Source organism: Fukomys damarensis, unplaced genomic scaffold (genome assembly GCF_012274545.1).
Source record: "Fukomys damarensis isolate Sample0158 unplaced genomic scaffold, DMR_v1.0_HiC HiC_scaffold_19, whole genome shotgun sequence".
In the NCBI taxonomy this organism is placed as follows: Eukaryota; Metazoa; Chordata; class Mammalia; order Rodentia; family Bathyergidae; genus Fukomys; species Fukomys damarensis.
The window spans coordinates 2,996,277-3,013,044 of record NW_022900931.1 but is presented as its reverse complement, the minus strand read 5'-3'; the positions used below and the strand labels follow the sequence as shown (position 1 = coordinate 3,013,044).

The 16,768-nt window shown below is 49.0% G+C and overlaps 1 protein-coding gene across 3 annotated transcripts in view; it reads left to right on the top strand.

The window, feature by feature from the left end:
• Tbc1d22a (TBC1 domain family member 22A) overlaps nucleotides 1–16,768 on the top strand; it is a 323,373-nt gene that overhangs the window by 38,687 nt on the left and 267,918 nt on the right. The window lies entirely within an intron of this gene.

Here is a 16,768-nt window from a genome sequence, read left to right as displayed (position 1 = left end):
GGACTGCTCAGGGTGGGTTGGAACGCACTGGTCTTCGTCTCCTGTCTTGCAGGAGTGATGGCTCTGTTGAGGAGGTGGTGGCAGCTACTGACAGGTGATGTCTTGGGAGGGCTGGCTGCCAGGCCAAGCTTTGGGTTGCAACAGCTGTGGTGTTGTGAGAAAAGCCTGGCGGGTGGCGAGGAGGTGCGAGGTCCTGGTTCAGTTCTGCCTCTGCCAGCCTCAGGCCATCTTGTAATCTTTTGCCTCAGTTTTGTTGTCTGTAAAAGCAAGGAATTGGCACAGATGGTAGCCAGGGCCCGAAAAGTCTTTGACACTGGGCTTTGTTATATAGTAGTTGGGAGCCATGAGGGTTTGGGCAGGGGAGTGGGATGATCAGAAGTGTGCTTGGGGAAGGTTAATCAGGCCTCTGTTCCTTTGTGATAATCCTGCTGCAGGGCTGGAAGTGACAACGTGTGGGTGACACTTTGAAATTCAGCTGCAGTGAATTAGCTGTGCTCTTGAACTGTAGCTGCTTGGAACTCCCTGTGCCATTTTGGGGTCTGGTGGAAGCCTGGGCTCCCCGCCGCTGCCTCCTCCTGCCCGCTCTCTCCCTGGCACCATCCCTTTCTTCTCCGCACACCCTGTGGTCACAGCAGGCTCACATCTAATGAGGCTGTTTGGAGCTGGCTTGTGGTGGTGAATAGACATGGGAATTGTTCATGAATCATGAGGATCACAAGCGGCTGAACGGGAGGCCAGCATTTGGAATGTGCAGGCCCTGTGGCTCACATCGCTCGCTACTTGGGGGACGCTGGGTGCTGAAGCCACCTCAGCCCCTCTTCCTGATCAGTCAGGCGCCCCCACCTCTGCTCAGAGCCACCTGCTTGCTGCCTGTCCAGTGGCCAGCACGGCTCGGAGGCCATTCAGAAATGGTTTCTAGGGAATTGGCAGGAGGCTCACTGTGTTTAATAAAAAGGATCTTAGTTAAGGTGCAGCCAGTAGCTCAGACCTGGGGATGACTTCACTAGCTTTGTCTTCTGATAGTGCTTGTCAGACTTAGGATCTGCCATTCTGTGTACTGAAAGATCTTTCTTAATCCTTGTAAACCAGGAATTTCCTGTTAGGATTCAGTCTTAGCGCCTACCTCACCTCACTTCGGGCCTCTCCCTGCCGTTCCCCGTGTCTCTGGGCCCTTTCCACTTGCAGTTTATCGTGCTGGTGTGCGCTCGTCCCCACTATGGACAGGCTGTCCGCCTGCTGACTCACTGGCCAGCCCTGCCCATTGGGCTGCCCCACGTGTCTCCCCGCTGCCCCTGTGTCCTTTCTGGGTGTAGAGCACTGGTTTTGCTCACCTGTACCTTTCCTGTAACGACGTAGATGAGTCCATTGTGGCACCAAAGCACACTCTTTTCTTCCCTTTATTCATGGTTATCTCCTTCCTAAAGTGTCCATTGTATTAGTAAGACATGAATTTCCTTGGGTGTGCCAGTTCTGTGTGAAGTCATTCAAACTTCTAGGTTTGAGCCTTCTGAACTTGAAAACTCTGTTTCCATTACTTAAGCCAAATACTAAAGTACGACACCAAGTTAGCAAAGTCATTTTTTGATTGTTAGTATGCAGCATTTCATTTGCAGTTATTTTCGGTGAGATTTTAACTTTATTTTAGTTCGGCTAACACGGCTGACTTTTTTTTTGAGATAAAGAAACCTTGTTTTCATTTTAACTTTTCTTGACTCCTCTAGCTCCTTGGGACAGGAGAAAGATGCTTCAGTGAGTGGTGGAGCTTGCCCCTGGTGTTTCACTGGTCACACAGGGGTGCAGAGCAGCACTGATGAGATGGGGACAGGTCCCTGGGAGGCAGGTGTGTGGCCATCACGCAGCAGCACTGGGCAGGCTGACAGCACTCACATGGGGGCATGAGGTTCCCGGAAAGAGGAGGGCCATGAGGTGTTCCATGGGGGACTTGGCTGGGGTGTGTCCTGGTGCTAGGATGGCCACCTGGACCTGATTAAGCTGCCTCTGTGACCTGGGTGATATCCACCTGGAGCCCGGGTGAGCTCCTGCCCTGATTGGGGTTGAGATGCTGCCTTGACCTTGACGGGAGGCTGGGCGGTGCTACAGAGGGTGCAGCTCACAGGCAAGGAGCGAGATCAGAGGGCGCAGGGAGTACCGGGGTAGCCTGGCATGGGTGTCTGCCTCTGTTGGGAGACAGGAAGGGTCCTGGGCCTGGGCCCTGTGCTTCTTTTGGAGCCACGTTGGTTTATGCGTCTGTAGCCTTGGGGCACTTGGGGTTACTCTGTTCCCTTCTTTAAGTGCTGGTGCAGCCCGAGCACAGCCTTGTCTTATAGAAGATTTCAAGTTGTTCACCTTTGTTCACTTTGCTCATAATTTTGGATTAGGGCTCTAGCAATCCTCCTACTTCAGTCTTTGAGTTCCGGGAATACAGACATGTGCCACTGTGCCTATCCCCTTTTCTATTCTTAATATAAAGTTACAAATATTCAATGCTTAAAATTTAACAAATACTGAGAGTAATGATGATAATAAAGCATGTAGTTGGGCCACAGTGGTGCGCTCCTTTAATCTTAGCTGCTTAGGAGGCTGAGGCCGGAGTATTGCAAGTTTGAGGCCAGCCTGGGCAACTCAGTGAGACCTTGTGTCAAAATAAAACCTACCTGATGGCTTTAGCTGTAGGTCAGTGTTATACCACTTGCCTAGCATTAGCCAGGTCTGGGCTTCAATTCCAGCCACTGCAAGGGAAAACAAAAGGCATATAACATTTGTTCTAGTTTATTGTGTGTGGAGTGTGGTGTCATTTTATGTGCAATTTCCCATCACTTCTCAGGACACCCCTGTGAGGTAGGCACTATTACTATCCTTGCCTGGCAGATGGGAAACTGAGGATCAGAGGGCTTAAAATGTGCCCAAGGTTATGCATGGGGGATATCACGATTCCAGGGCTGTAACTTCTGTGTGTCCAGGCCTCTGGGTGCAGGCTTCCCTGCTGCTCTCCTTTGCTTCCAGACCAGGGTCAGGAGGAAGCTGGAGGACACTGAGAGCCACTGCTTGGTGGCTGTGAAGCTGAGAGAGCTCTCTTGTGTCCTTAGGGGGCCTTGACTGTGCTTCCCTTCATAGATGGGCTTAAGGTCAAGCAGCTTGTCTACCTATGTCTGTCAGTTTTTACTGATAAATCATGTCCTTTCCCATGGCACTGATTTTCTTGGAAAACATCACTATTTGTGGTTTTGCAGTAAGTTTTAAAATACAGTGCTCTTGGATTTGATCCTGGATGAAACATTTCTCAAGCCGCCCTGCTGTGAATTTGGGCATTTTGATTGTGCCTTCTGCAGGCTAGTCTTCATCTGTGGGTGCCCCCTACAGCTTAACTCCTCAGACACCTTCTGTTTTCCAGACATGCTCCCCTGGACGGGGTAAGACCAGGTGTTAAGTGGAGGCATGCCCTTGGCCGCCTGTGTGCTTGTGCTGTCTCGCCTGGCCCTGCGGCTCCCTGTGGGTCCTGTGCAGTTGTATAGCTGTGGCGGGTCACGCTTTGCCCTTCACTTTTCTCCAGAACATTGTGTTGGAATTATGTGCCTGCGGGTACACCGCGATTTATTTGGGCCCTCCAACACGTCTCCCTTCGAGCCTGTGGTCCTGCCTTCCCTGTGTGGTGTCTGCCATGGTGTCTCCGCACAAAACTTTCTTGGGATTCCTCAAAGGTTGCTGGGCAGTTTTAACAAGATTGCAGCCATTTCTTATTCTAATTAATTAATTCACTCTTTTGCCAATTAATTCAGCCATTTGCTCATTGACTTCTCCGTGCGTTTATTTGGAAGACATTTCTTAAGCACCTGCCTGGTGCGGGATGCTGAGGATGTAAACATGTACTTATTGGTCATAGCCCCTGCCCCGGGGGATCTTCCATGCTGAGAAGTGACTGGCAAACATAGCCGGATTCCAGATGGGCCGTGGAGAGGGTGGCGAGGGGAGGGAGGGGCTGGTGCTGGACCTTGGGGGGAGGGTGGAAGTTGGAGGAAGGAGGCCACTGTACCCGGAGACTGGCTGCTGGGCTGGGGTTTGAGGGCAAGAGTGCTGTGGAGGGGTGTGTGCCCTTACAGGGCACCGTGGCTCCCGTGCACTTCGGTGAGAGCCCAGGCCTAAGCTGGTGAGGCCCTGTGGCAGCGAAGCAGCTTGGATTTCTGATACGATACCCAACGCCCACAACTTCAAGGAGGGAAGGTTTATTTGGGTTCACAGTTTTTGGAGGTTTCAGGGCGAAGTCAGCTGGGCCCAGGCAGAAGTGGGTGACAGAGAGGCCTGGTGAAGGAAAAAGTGCTCACCCTGTGGCAGCCAGGAAGCCAAGAGAGGTGGGAGGAGCTGGGGAGAAGAACACTAGGGTGCGGGGTGGGGCCTGGCGTGGCACGGTGGCTCCTGCTTATTGCCCCTTTTCCCTCGCGCCGACCTCTGGGTCCCTACATTTTTGTGCTACAGAAATTGGGCATTCCTTAAGACAAGGCCTGTGTGTGTGCGGTTGGCCTGATTGCAGTTTTGAGGCTCCAGGGGTTACAACCTAATAATCACAGAGTAGCTTGAAGTTGACTATTGAACTTTCACATTAAAAAAAAAAAAATCCCCTTTGCTCCCAGGAACTCCCCCCAAGCATCTTGTGCTCTGTGGGCCTGCTCCTCACGACAGTTGCCACGGCAGGCGTCCTGGGAGCCCTGCTCCTCTTCTGGAATCACACAGAGCAGGTTTGTCCCCGCCAAGCTCCTGCCTCACCCTGAGAAGCCAGGGGCACCGGAGCAGCACGGCGGTTTTGGACGGAGAATCCTTCCCTGTCCCGTGCCGTGGGTATGGGGAGTCACATAGATATTAGAGAGCTTTGTTTTCTCAATTATGTTAACTCCCTTTCCAAAAAGACTACAGTGAATTGTTTTAAATAAGATTGCCTTCACATTAAATTCATAGTATGAAAAAATATTTTTCAAGCAGGAGTTCATCTAGGTTCTGAGACACTTTAGTGTTCTCTTCTCACTTGGCAGTAATCTGTGTTCTGCCTGTGACTGAGCGTCCTGCGAGCCAGTGTTTCATGACGAGAGAGCTTGTCACCAGGGCACCTCCGTGTATGTGACCCCCCTTTTGTTACACATTTGCTGTTTCTCAATTTTCCCCACTAGACACTGCTTTAAACTTCCCAGTTATTTTCTTGGGATAATTACTATTTGTGAAATTATTGCTTTGAAAGATGGGCCTATTGTTAAAAGACTTGATCCAATGTTTTCTTCACATATCGTGGGCCATCTGTGTTTCTGCTCTTGGTTTTCTGGCTCGTTTATGGTGTATCGTGTATTGTGCCATTTGTCCTGTTCCCATGCATCTGTAAGAGGGTTTTCTTGTGCAGAGCCCAGTCCTGGTTGTGTTGAAGGTGGACACGATGCAGGTAAGGCCTGTGTACCTGGACACGTAGGGAGCTCTCTGTAGGGCGATGCCTGGGTGGTGGGAGGTCTGAGGGCAGGCCCGTGTCTGCATGGCTCCTAGCACTTTGCACTTATTTCACACAGCAATCACTGGAGGTAAGTGTTATGCCCATTTTACAGACAAGAACACGAGACTCAGAGTTGTCCAAGGTCACAGCAACCAGGGGCATAATGAGGATTTGAACCCTGGGCAGGTGGGCTACAGTGGCCTCCTGTTCCATACCACGTGACTTCAGGGAAAGGGTGACTTCTCACTTGTTACATCTGTAAAGAGGACCTGCACTGAGCTCCTTAGCTCCCATTCTGGTGTTTCTCCACTTTACATTGCTTTGAAGATGAGGCCGTAGACCTTTTATTGTTGTGTTTACTTTGTGTCAATCAGTGCTGCCTAGAAAAACAGATTTAATGCAAGATATGCAAATATATAAGAATTTACAGGTGTGTTAGTTACTTTTTTTTCATTGCTAAGACAAAACACCCAGCACTCAGAGTTAAAGGGGGAAAGGTTTATTTGGCTCACAGTTCGTAGAAGTTTCAGTCCGTAGTCAGCTGGTTCCTAGGCAGGGTAGCATGGCAGACAAGCCTTGCAGCAGAGAATCAGTTCTTGGCAGGCAGAAGGTAGCAAAGCAAGCAAGGGATGACCACAGCTCTTTCTGTCCCTTACATCTTATCAGGACACTTAGGGCAGGTAGCGCTCACATCCTTAATCCTAGTGCCCTTGGTCCTAGCATTGCATTATGAATCAATCTCAGCATCACAGACTCTTCAGCAAGCACCTCAGTAGGTCTTGATTCTTTCCCTGGTAGGGTGACTCCTACCTTCTTCACTTATGAAGGTTCTGGACCGTTTGTCGTTTTGCCTGGATTGGATTGTTGTAGTTTCTCATGAACCTTAATAAAGGGCATGGTAACACTAGGAGGCGCACTAAGGCGTCTCCTATACTTCCAAGTATATTCTTTCTCTCCCCTGCTGTGGGGTGATAGTCCAGTTTCTCCTTGATGGTCTGGGTCAGTCACCCCTGCCAACGCTGTAACTCCCTTTTTAGCTTGTTCACTAAGAGGCATGAAGGGACCAAAATGACCAAGAGGAAGTCTTAGCTTCCAGTTCAGTTGTATTGTTGTGCTTCCTGGAGCAGGCCTTCTGCCTCTGGAACCAAGATGTCTAAGCCAGCAGAGCATAAGTTCATGGGAATAGGAAGCAAACATTTTGCTAGTGAATCTCTAGAGGTAATGGTCAGTGGTACCCATTCCCACTTCTACCCCTTGATTCCTGGACTTGTGAATCTTAGCTGTGGGAGACATAGCACCATATAGTGGATGTTGATTCAAAGAACCTTGCCCCAGCCCTGCACATTATTTCCCCTTCCTGGCACTATAACTATGTCTTCAAAAGACCATTCTACCTTTCTGTCAATCTAGCTGCTTCTGGATGCTGAGGAACATGGTAAGACTAGTGAATTCCATGTGCATGAACCTGTTATCTCACTTCTGTGGCCATAAAATGTGTCCCTTAGTCAGAGGCAGTGCTGTGTGGGAATTCCTTGGTGATGGATAAGGCATTCTGTAAGACCAGAGATGGTAGGTAGGTTTTTTTTTTTTTGGTACTGGGGATCAACCTCGGGACTTGTACTTGCGAGGCAGCTGATAGAACCATAGAGCTAAATCCCCGGCCCCAGAGATGGTAGTTTTGCCAGAAGGATTATGTGAGGGAAGGCAAATCCATATCTAGAATAAGTGTCTATGCCAGTTAGGACAAAACACTATCGTGGAAGTGGTCTAAACAATATAATCAACCTGCCACGAGGTTGTAGGTGGATCGCTCTGGTAAATGGTGCCATATTGAGGACTCAGAGTTGGCCTCTGGTGCTGACAGTATTGGGGATTAAACAGAGGCTGTTGTCAGATCAGCTGTAGTGAGTGGGAAATTCATGTTGCTGAGCCCATCCATAACCTCTATCCCTGCCACCGTGACCACTCTGTTCCTAAGCCCATTGGACAGTGACTTAGGCAGCTGAAGAAAGAGGTTGACCTCTGTCTACAGAATGTGTCATCCTATCCACTTGATCGTTAAAAGTCCTCTTCTGCTGAGGTCATTTTTTGGTGAGCGTTTACATGGGAAACAAATATTTTTACATTCTTTGCCAACATGGATAGGTCTGTTCACATACCTCTTCTCCAAATATCTGTCATATCCTTTCCAAGTTCCTGACCACCTGGCCAGACCATTCACTGCAGCCCACAGGGCAGTGTATAGTCACACATCTGGCCACTTTTCCTTCAGGCAAAACATAGTTCTGGGTGCCTGAAGTTCTGTCCACTGTGAAGATTTCCCTTCACTTTAAGGATGTCCTGGAAAAGGGCTGTAATGTGTGTGGGTGGTGCCTGCATAACCTGCATAACCATCCATAAACCAGACCCTTGCCTTCTCTTCTTTGACAGCTGATCATACAGTACACTCCATGAGGCCATAGGTGCATGCTGGGAAACAGAAGGCAGTATAGCAGGCAAAGGAGCCATGGGCTTCCGGGAAACTTCTTCATATAACTTACCCTCTGGATTCGCTCAGGCTCAGTCACATGTTACCATTTTCATTTAATGATGGACTATTACTGTGTACACCCAACCTTATGACTCAGTGGATCTGATAATAATACCCAGCTCATCATGGGCAACTCAGGTTGCATGGTAACTTGGTGTTCCAGGGTCAAGCATTCGGTTTCCACTAAGGCCTTGTAGTAGGCCAGGGGCTGTTTTTCAAAGGGAGAACAGTTGTCTGCAGATGAGGGCAGAGCTTTGCTCCAAAATCCTAAAGGCCTCCACTGTGATTCACCTCTGGGGGCCTGTGAGAGACTCTGAACAGCATCTCTACCTGCCACTGACACTTCAGGGACCGTTGGATCTGCTGAAACATATGGTCTCAGTGGCAGACCAGCCCGCACAGCAGCCTGGACCTGTTATAGAATCTTTTCTTGTTCTGGGCCTCAACCACTCAAAACTAGCAGCTTTCCAAGTCACTCGGTAAATGGGCCGGAGTAAAATACCTAAGTGAGGAATGTGTTGCCTCCACAATGCAAATAGGCCCACTAGATGTTGTACCTCTTTTTTGGTTGTAGGGGGAGTCAGATGCAACAACTTGTCTTTTACCTTAGAATGGATATTGCTACATGCCCCACGCCACTGGACCCTTAGCAATTTCACTCAGGTAGAACCTTGAATTTTAGTTGGATTTATTTCCCATTTTCTGGCTCTCAAATGCTGGACCTGCTCACTTGGTCCAGTCAGCATAATATCGTCAGTGTAACGCATCACTGTGTTACCTTGTGGGAGAGAAAGGCAATCGAGATCCCTATGAACTAAGTTGTGATACAGCACTGGAGAGTTAACATAACCCTGCAGTAGGATGGTGAAGATGTATTGCTGGCCTTGCCAGCTAAAAGCAAATAATTTCTGATGGGTCTTTTGGATGAGTATGCAGAAGACATTTGCCAAATCAGTAGCTGCATACCAAGACCCAGGAAATATGTTAATCACTCAAGCAAGGAAACCACGTCCAGTGTAGCATTTGCAGTCAGTCACCACTTGATTCAGTATGCAGTAGTCTACCGTATTTCCCCAAGACCCATCTACCTTCGCACAGGCCAAATGAGGGAGTTAAATGGAGACGTGATGGGGACTACCACCCCTGCATCCTTCAAGTCTGTGATAGTAGCACTAAATTTCTGCCAGGATGTGATGTTGTTTTTGGTTTACCATTTTACAAGGCAAAGGCAACTCCAATGGCTTCCATTTGGCCTTTCCAACCATAATAGCCTTCACTGTACAGGTTAAAGAACCACTGTGAGGATTCTGCCAAGTGCTAAGTATATAAATCCCAATTATGCATTCTGGAACAGGGGAAATGACTACAGGATGAATTCAGGGTGAACTCACTTTGAGTTAGACCTGTGCTAAAACTTTCTTGATCACCTGACCTCCATAGGCCCGTACTCTTACAGGAGGGCAGCAGTGATGTTTTGGATCCCCTGGAATCAGCTTTGGAACCAGTGTACAGTCACTTGGGCAAGGCCCTAGGCCCCCTTGGGGAAGGACTGGACCTTATAAATGTTTGGTGGTGCACCAGGTCCTTCCTCAAGGCAACCCAGCTCTCCCTTCATTGGAGGGGTTCTGAGTCCGTAAATTGGCTCAAATCTGGAAACTGGTCGAGGGGCCATGATTCCTTGTTACTGCAATTTGAAGTAGGTTTCTGTTTATTTGTTCTTAAAAATTTTTTATTAGATAAGCCTAGTAAAAACTTTGTAGCCCTATCTTTTACTTTTCTGGACACCATGGTTAATCAGCCAACACCGTTTATTCACACGTGTCAGACTGTCCTGATCATCGTTCTGCTTCTGCTGTCTCTTAAGGTAAGTGCATGCACCTTGCCTTTGGCGATTAAGTGCTGCCACTTGGCCTCTGCTGCACTGGGATCCAGTCAAATCCCTGCCCTTAAGTTTCCCAAGTAAGTAACTGCAGTCCTCACTGTAAGGTCTAGCATGCAGAGGAAGAGCCATGACAGGGCCCTTCAGGGATGCCAGTGCTCCCCTCACGAATCTGTCTTTCAAGGTGTTAGTGAAGGGTACATTTTCTAGCTCATCCAGTGTGGATGATTCGGTCTGACATGACAAGTCCACTCCATCATTACCCTTTCCCTGAGCCTGTGAATCCCCTTGTCCACAGTAAACCACAGAGTATCAGGCATCTCTAACTCATTCACAGTGGGCTGTCCTTTGATCCATACTTCTCCCAACCAGCCAAGTTGACTATTAACGCCTTTCTTCTTACTCCACAAGCCCCAACATTCAGTTCAGAATCTCTGCTTAATGGGCCCATGTTGACAAACTCAGCCTGATCTAGGTGTGTGTTTTTGCTACCATTATCCCACACCCATAAAATACATTCTCATACTTGCCCATTGACCCTCTGCTTATAAGAGTTAGAAAACTCAAGTTTTCTGGGAGAACAGTGGAGCTCCTCCTGGGTCACACTGTGTACCTCACCCTTAGGAGCCGTCTGCGATTTGAGCCTGGTTATAGGCTTAGAGGCAGAAGTGGGTGGCAAGGGTGGGTCCTGAGGAGTGTCAGCATTTGCATGCTCGGTCAACACAAGGTTCGTTTCCTCAGGTATAGTAGGGGAGGCCAACACCATGGGGTGGGGTGGGGATGGGGTTGGTATTGTTACTGGATTCTACCGGCTCCTGATTCTTCTGGATGGTGAAGCCAAAACGTTACTGGGTAGCTTGTTCTCAAAGTGGCTCACCAAATAAATGTTATTGGAATCTGAGTGCTCACTTCTGGAATTAGATTCAAGGTTATTTTTGTTGCAAACAAAGAATTGAATGAAAACGAGCAAAAAGCAATGGCAAAGTTAATTTGAAAAAGTGAAAGTGAAGTGTGAGGGAGAAGCTGGCTCTGCAGAGTGAGCTTGGATCGAGTAAAAGAGGAAAAAAAAAGCACGATAAAGAACACCCTGGAGAAAGCAGGGTGGGCTGTCTCATGGAAGGACATGATAGCAAGCTCTTCTTGGCATTTGTGCCCCTTTCTGTTGTCCAAATCTCTAGGAAACCTGCAAGAACTTCTACATACAGGTCCTGAGAAGCGGTGTTGGAATCCCACACCTCAGGCTGATGCCAGGATCAGGCCATCCTAGTGGAAACCTGCTTTGTTCTCATGGGAAGTCCACGTGCAGGGCTTTGGGACCTATTCTGTTCACATGTCCTGGGATCTTGTAAGTGATAGGTCCCGCCTACTTCCCCAGCCAGCTTCGCCACGCCCTGAGTCCCAGTCAGTACCACTGACCATCACCTGTAATGATACAGTAGCAAAACGTTTGCTTCCTGTTCCCAAGACCTTATACTCTGCTGGCTTAGAAATCAGTCCAGAGACAGGAAGGCCTGCTCCAGGAAGCACAACAGTAATGCCACTGAAATGGAAGCTAAGACTTCCTGTGAGCAGCTTGATCTCCTCATGCTTAGTTACTTTTCTTGTTGCTGGGACATAATACCTGACACCTACAAGTTTAAAAGGAGGAAGGGTTTATTTTAGTTTGTAGTCTGTAGAGGTTTCAGTCCATGGTAGAGTGGCATGGCAGAGAGGCATCACAGAGGAGAAACAGTGCATGGCATGGCCTGGAGCCGCGAGCCTGTTGTTCCTCTCCTTTATATGCCATCCAGACTACTCCCCTTTTGGGCTGTGCCATCATAACTGTGCTAATCCAGTCAGTGGATGAATTTAGCACCATACACCCTTAATCCGAGCATCACACTCATAATCTACATATACCCTGGTTCCAGCCGCCTCTGAAAAGCCCCACCTGGGAGCACATGAGGCTTTGAGGGGATATCTAGATCCAAGCCATAGCATGCTTTTTCTGTTTTTTGGACACTGGGTCTGTACTTTTGTAAAGCATTCCAGAAGCCCCAAATGTGCCCTTAGCTTATGCCACTTCTCTTAAAAAGCAGCACCTGGAAGCCAACATTTGCGTAAGTGCTTGGGTTAATTCACACTTCCGCTTAGCTGCCCTTCTGGCCTGAGTCCTGCTCTGCCAACCTGGTGCTGTGGCCTTCGTAGGCTTTGTCCTTTGCATGGGGTTGATGGCACACACCTTGCAGAGTCCTAGGAAGCTTAAGTGAGATAAATGCTAGAAACATGCAGCATTGGCCCATTGTGCTTGCTGATTGTAAAACAGATACATTTTGAGTTCTGAAAAATTAAAATGGTAATCATCGTCGTTTGAAAGCTGAAGCATTACAATAATAAAGCATCTTTCATAGTGGGGTTCCTAGGAATGACTCAGCAGATGATTGCCTGCCTGGTTGATCTCTTCAGCTTTCTGGGTGCTCAGTAGATTTATTAAAAAATACCAGACCACTCCAACATGAAGTCAGTCATCTCTGAGTTGGAGTCTCCATTCCAAGGAGCTTCCTTAAATCATCAGATGTGTGAATCTTCCCTCCTTCAGTTCCTCTCACATAAATGTTCGGCCGTTTCTAAATTAGGAAGCTTCTGCCACTCAGACTCCTCTAGCAGTTGCTGCTGCGGCATGGAGGAGGTGGAGGTGTCTCAGGCTCCCATCGCCGTGAGGCATGGCTGCCCTCTGGTTTTCCAAGTGAAGCTGCAGCTTCCTGGGCCCCAGCCGCTGCTCTGAAACTGCCCTCATGGTTCGCAGTTAGCACCAAAGGTAGCAGTTTTCCCCGAGGCCACGTGTTGTCATGCATCCTTGGGATGACCCCTCCGGTCAGAAGGGAAGCTGCATAAACCAAGTTAGGGGTCTGCGCAGCTATGGAGAGGGGACTCTGGATGCGACTCTGTTTTTGTCTGATTGGAGTGCACAACTCGAGGCCACTTCGCCCAGAATAGTTCCTGGCTCATGTTTAGTACTCAGTTGTTGAATGAACACGTGAAAACACAAATCCGGTTTTCTCCATTTTTTTATTTGAAAGACAGATTAGCTCACTAAAATCTGTTTTTCTTCCTTTGCCAGAAAGCCGTCAACAGAGACTCTTTCCTCTGTCGGGGTGTAGAGTTGATTGACATGGTTCTTTGTGCCTGGAAAGCAAATTATGTTAAAATGTTCTTCATGATCTATTTATAAGTCACACTGCTCAGCAGCGCTATGTGGTTCTAATCTGTGTCCCGCGACATTCCTGACGCACGTCTGCTGTCACTCAGGTGAGTGGGGTACCCAGGTCCCAGTGACCTTCCTCTGCTGGAGCTGGGCTTCTCCACCAGGACACCTGGTCGGCACATGGCACCTGCCCAAATGCGTTGCAGACTCTTGTTGGCATTTGCAGAGTCCTAGGAAGCTTAAGTGAGATAAATGCTAGAAACATGCAGCATTGGCCCATTGTGCTTGCTGATTGTAAAACAGATACATTTTGAGTTCTGAAAAATTAAAATGGTAATCATCGTCGTTTGGAAGCTGAAGCATTACAATAATAAAGCATCTTTCATAGTGGGGTTCCTAGGAATGACTCAGCAGATGATTGCCTGCCTGGTTGATCTCTTCAGCTTTCTGGGTGCTCAGTAGATTTATTAAAAAATACCAGACCACTCCAACATGAAGTCAGTCATCTCTGAGTTGGAGTCTCCATTCCAAGGAGCTTCCTTAAATCATCAGATGTGTGAATCTTCCCTCCTTCAGTTCCTCTCACATAAATGTTCGGCCGTTTCTAAATTAGGAAGCTTCTGCCACTCAGACTCCTCTAGCAGTTGCTGCTGCGGCATGGAGGAGGTGGAGGTGTCTCAGGCTCCCATCGCCGTGAGGCATGGCTGCCCTCTGGTTTTCCAAGTGAAGCTGCAGCTTCCTGGGCCCCAGCCGCTGCTCTGAAACTGCCCTCATGGTTCGCAGTTAGCACCAAAGGTAGCAGTTTTCCCCGAGGCCACGTGTTGTCATGCATCCTTGGGATGACCCCTCCGGTCAGAAGGGAAGCTGCATAAACCAAGTTAGGGGTCTGCGCAGCTATGGAGAGGGGACTCTGGATGCGACTCTGTTTTTGTCTGATTGGAGTGCACAACTCGAGGCCACTTCGCCCAGAATAGTTCCTGGCTCATGTTTAGTACTCAGTTGTTGAATGAACACGTGAAAACACAAATCCGGTTTTCTCCATTTTTTTATTTGAAAGACAGATTAGCTCACTAAAATCTGTTTTTCTTCCTTTGCCAGAAAGCCGTCAACAGAGACTCTTTCCTCTGTCGGGGTGTAGAGTTGATTGACATGGTTCTTTGTGCCTGGAAAGCAAATTATGTTAAAATGTTCTTCATGATCTATTTATAAGTCACACTGCTCAGCAGCGCTATGTGGTTCTAATCTGTGTCCCGCGACATTCCTGACGCACGTCTGCTGTCACTCAGGTGAGTGGGGTACCCAGGTCCCAGTGACCTTCCCCTGCTGGAGCTGGGCTTCTCCACCAGGACACCTGGTCGGCACATGGCACCTGCCCAAATGCGTTGCAGACTCTTGTTGGCATGGTAAGCCTGTGTCACCTTCTGTGAGGTCTGTGCTTCGGCTGGGCTTCTGAGCGTGACCAGTGTGACCTTTCCCTCTGGGAATGCCTTTGTGAGGTCTGTGCTTCGGCTGGGCTTCTGAGCGTGACCAGTTCCCTCTGTGGGAATGCCTGGGTACAGGTCCTGGGTCCCCAGGATGCCGCACCACTTCCTGTTGGGGAGCTGTGAAGGCTTCGAGTGGGGTGGGGTTGCCTCACCTTTGGGGTGGGGCAGATGCGATCTTGAGGACCGAAGGGGACATTTCTCTGCAGTTCTCTGTGCAAGCTGGATGGCACCAGTGGCCCCTTTTGTGCCCCCCCAGGACATCCCCACAGCTGCAGGCCTGCACCCATTCAGTGCTCTTGGCAGAGAAGAGATCCCTGTGGACTATTCTTGGGGTTTTCTCCTCCAAGAGGCTTCCCTGGGCCTCACAAGGTTAGACGCCAGGGTGGGGGCTCTCTGTGCTCTGTCACCCTTGCACACCCAGCACAGGTGCTTGTTGATGGTCTGGATTCCAGTCATATTTTTCTTTTATGTTTGAGGATGAACGGAGATGGGATACATTTGTTCAGCAAGGTTTCTCCCCATGGACTAATAATATATGTAAATGTGATAAAGTTAAAAAAATGGAAGCCTTGTACTTCTCCAGGAAGAAAGGCAAAGGAATAGGATATTAAGAAGGCAAGAAGCCTCTTAATCGGCCCGTCATCCTCTCTGTTGTTCATGTTCTAGTTCTAACAGCACGTCTGCTCTCGGCAATGTGAAAAACCTGCGTGGCTCTGAATTTTACAGTCTGCTCCCAGGGTTGCCCCTTGCTGTCTCTGGCCTGGACCATTTGCGGCCCTCCAGCCCACCTTCCTTGAGTCTGAGCTCCTGCTGGAGGCGTCTAATCAGGTCCTCTGTGGTGGTCTCAGTCCAGGGAATAGGAGTTCAGGCCTCGTGCCGCTCTGCCTTCATCTGCCCTCTGGTTCATTTCTGGCTGCTCCCTGCCTGTCAGCTTTACTGTAGCTGTGCAGACTCATCTTTGAATGGATGTGTCTTTTGAGTGCTCACACTGGGTGTGAGGATTGTGTGCCAGCATTGTTCTGAGCACTTGGTGTGTCTGGGGGGTGGGTGCTGTCACCCCTCCCACACAGGGAACTGGGGGCACTGATCGGATAAGCAGAGCCTCCCAGGTCCTGTGTCCACCCACTAAGGTCCCAGTCCCAGGATTACAGCCGAGCTGCTCTGGGGGGGGGTCCTGTCCTGTGTCTTGTCTCTCTGTCCCCAGCTTCCTTGCCACCTTGATGCCACTGTTGCCTGACTTTTATTTCATTAATTTATGTATTATAGACCTTTCTCTCCTTGTTGGCAGAATCATTTGTGCTGCCCCGTGGCCGATTGCTTTATAGTTCTTGCAGCCTGGCCTGTGAGCCCCTGCCTTTCAGGGCGTGTCTTGCTCATCCTCACATTCTGAGTCAGTGATCTGGAGCTTACATAGGAATTTAGGGGGCTTATCCACGTCTCGACTTTCTCCACAGTCTGTGTCGCTTGGCTCCTCCTCCCTGGTGGCCTGCCGGTGGGGCTGTGGTGAAGAGCTGCTGTTGTAGCTCCTCTTTGCCTGTGCCCCGTGGAGGTCATCCCTGGTTTTGCTGCTGCAAAAGACAAACCTCTTCTAATGGACTTACCGGCCTGCAGAGGATACATGTACTTAACATCACTGCCAAATTAATGCTGCATCTGGAAGGCCCGAGAAGAGCCAAGTTAAGAGAATCTTACTGCATAATTTATGAAGGCCTGAGTCATAAAATAAGCATTTACAATGGCCTGTTTGCCCAAGTTAGGGAATGATAATATAGCTATTATTCATCGCAGTGGGGCAGTGCTGATTCTTTGCCTTCAAAAGGTCTTCTGGCTCAGTCCCCTCAATAGATTCCTGAGGTTATCTCTAACCTCTCTTTCCAAAATTGGCTCTCTTCCTGTTTGGATATCAGAGCTTTGAAGCTCAATGAGTGTTATGGAAATGATTTTATGAGAACTGAGTACCTCAGAATTTCTAAACAAAGGAAGTCTTTTTAAAAATCACCAATAGCAGATTTAGTGTCAGCTCAGGCCTAGGCACATTGAAAGGAGCAGGAGGCAGCTGGCTGGATGGAGAGGGGTTGTACTCCTGGCAGTGTGAATGCAGGGTTGGGAGTAGGGTCCCAGGTGGTGGACATGGCCAGAAGGACATGGCGCTGGGCACCAGTATTCTGGGTGCCAGGCAGCTGCAGGAACATGTGGGCTGGCCAGGGGATGCATGGTCCCTTTATGG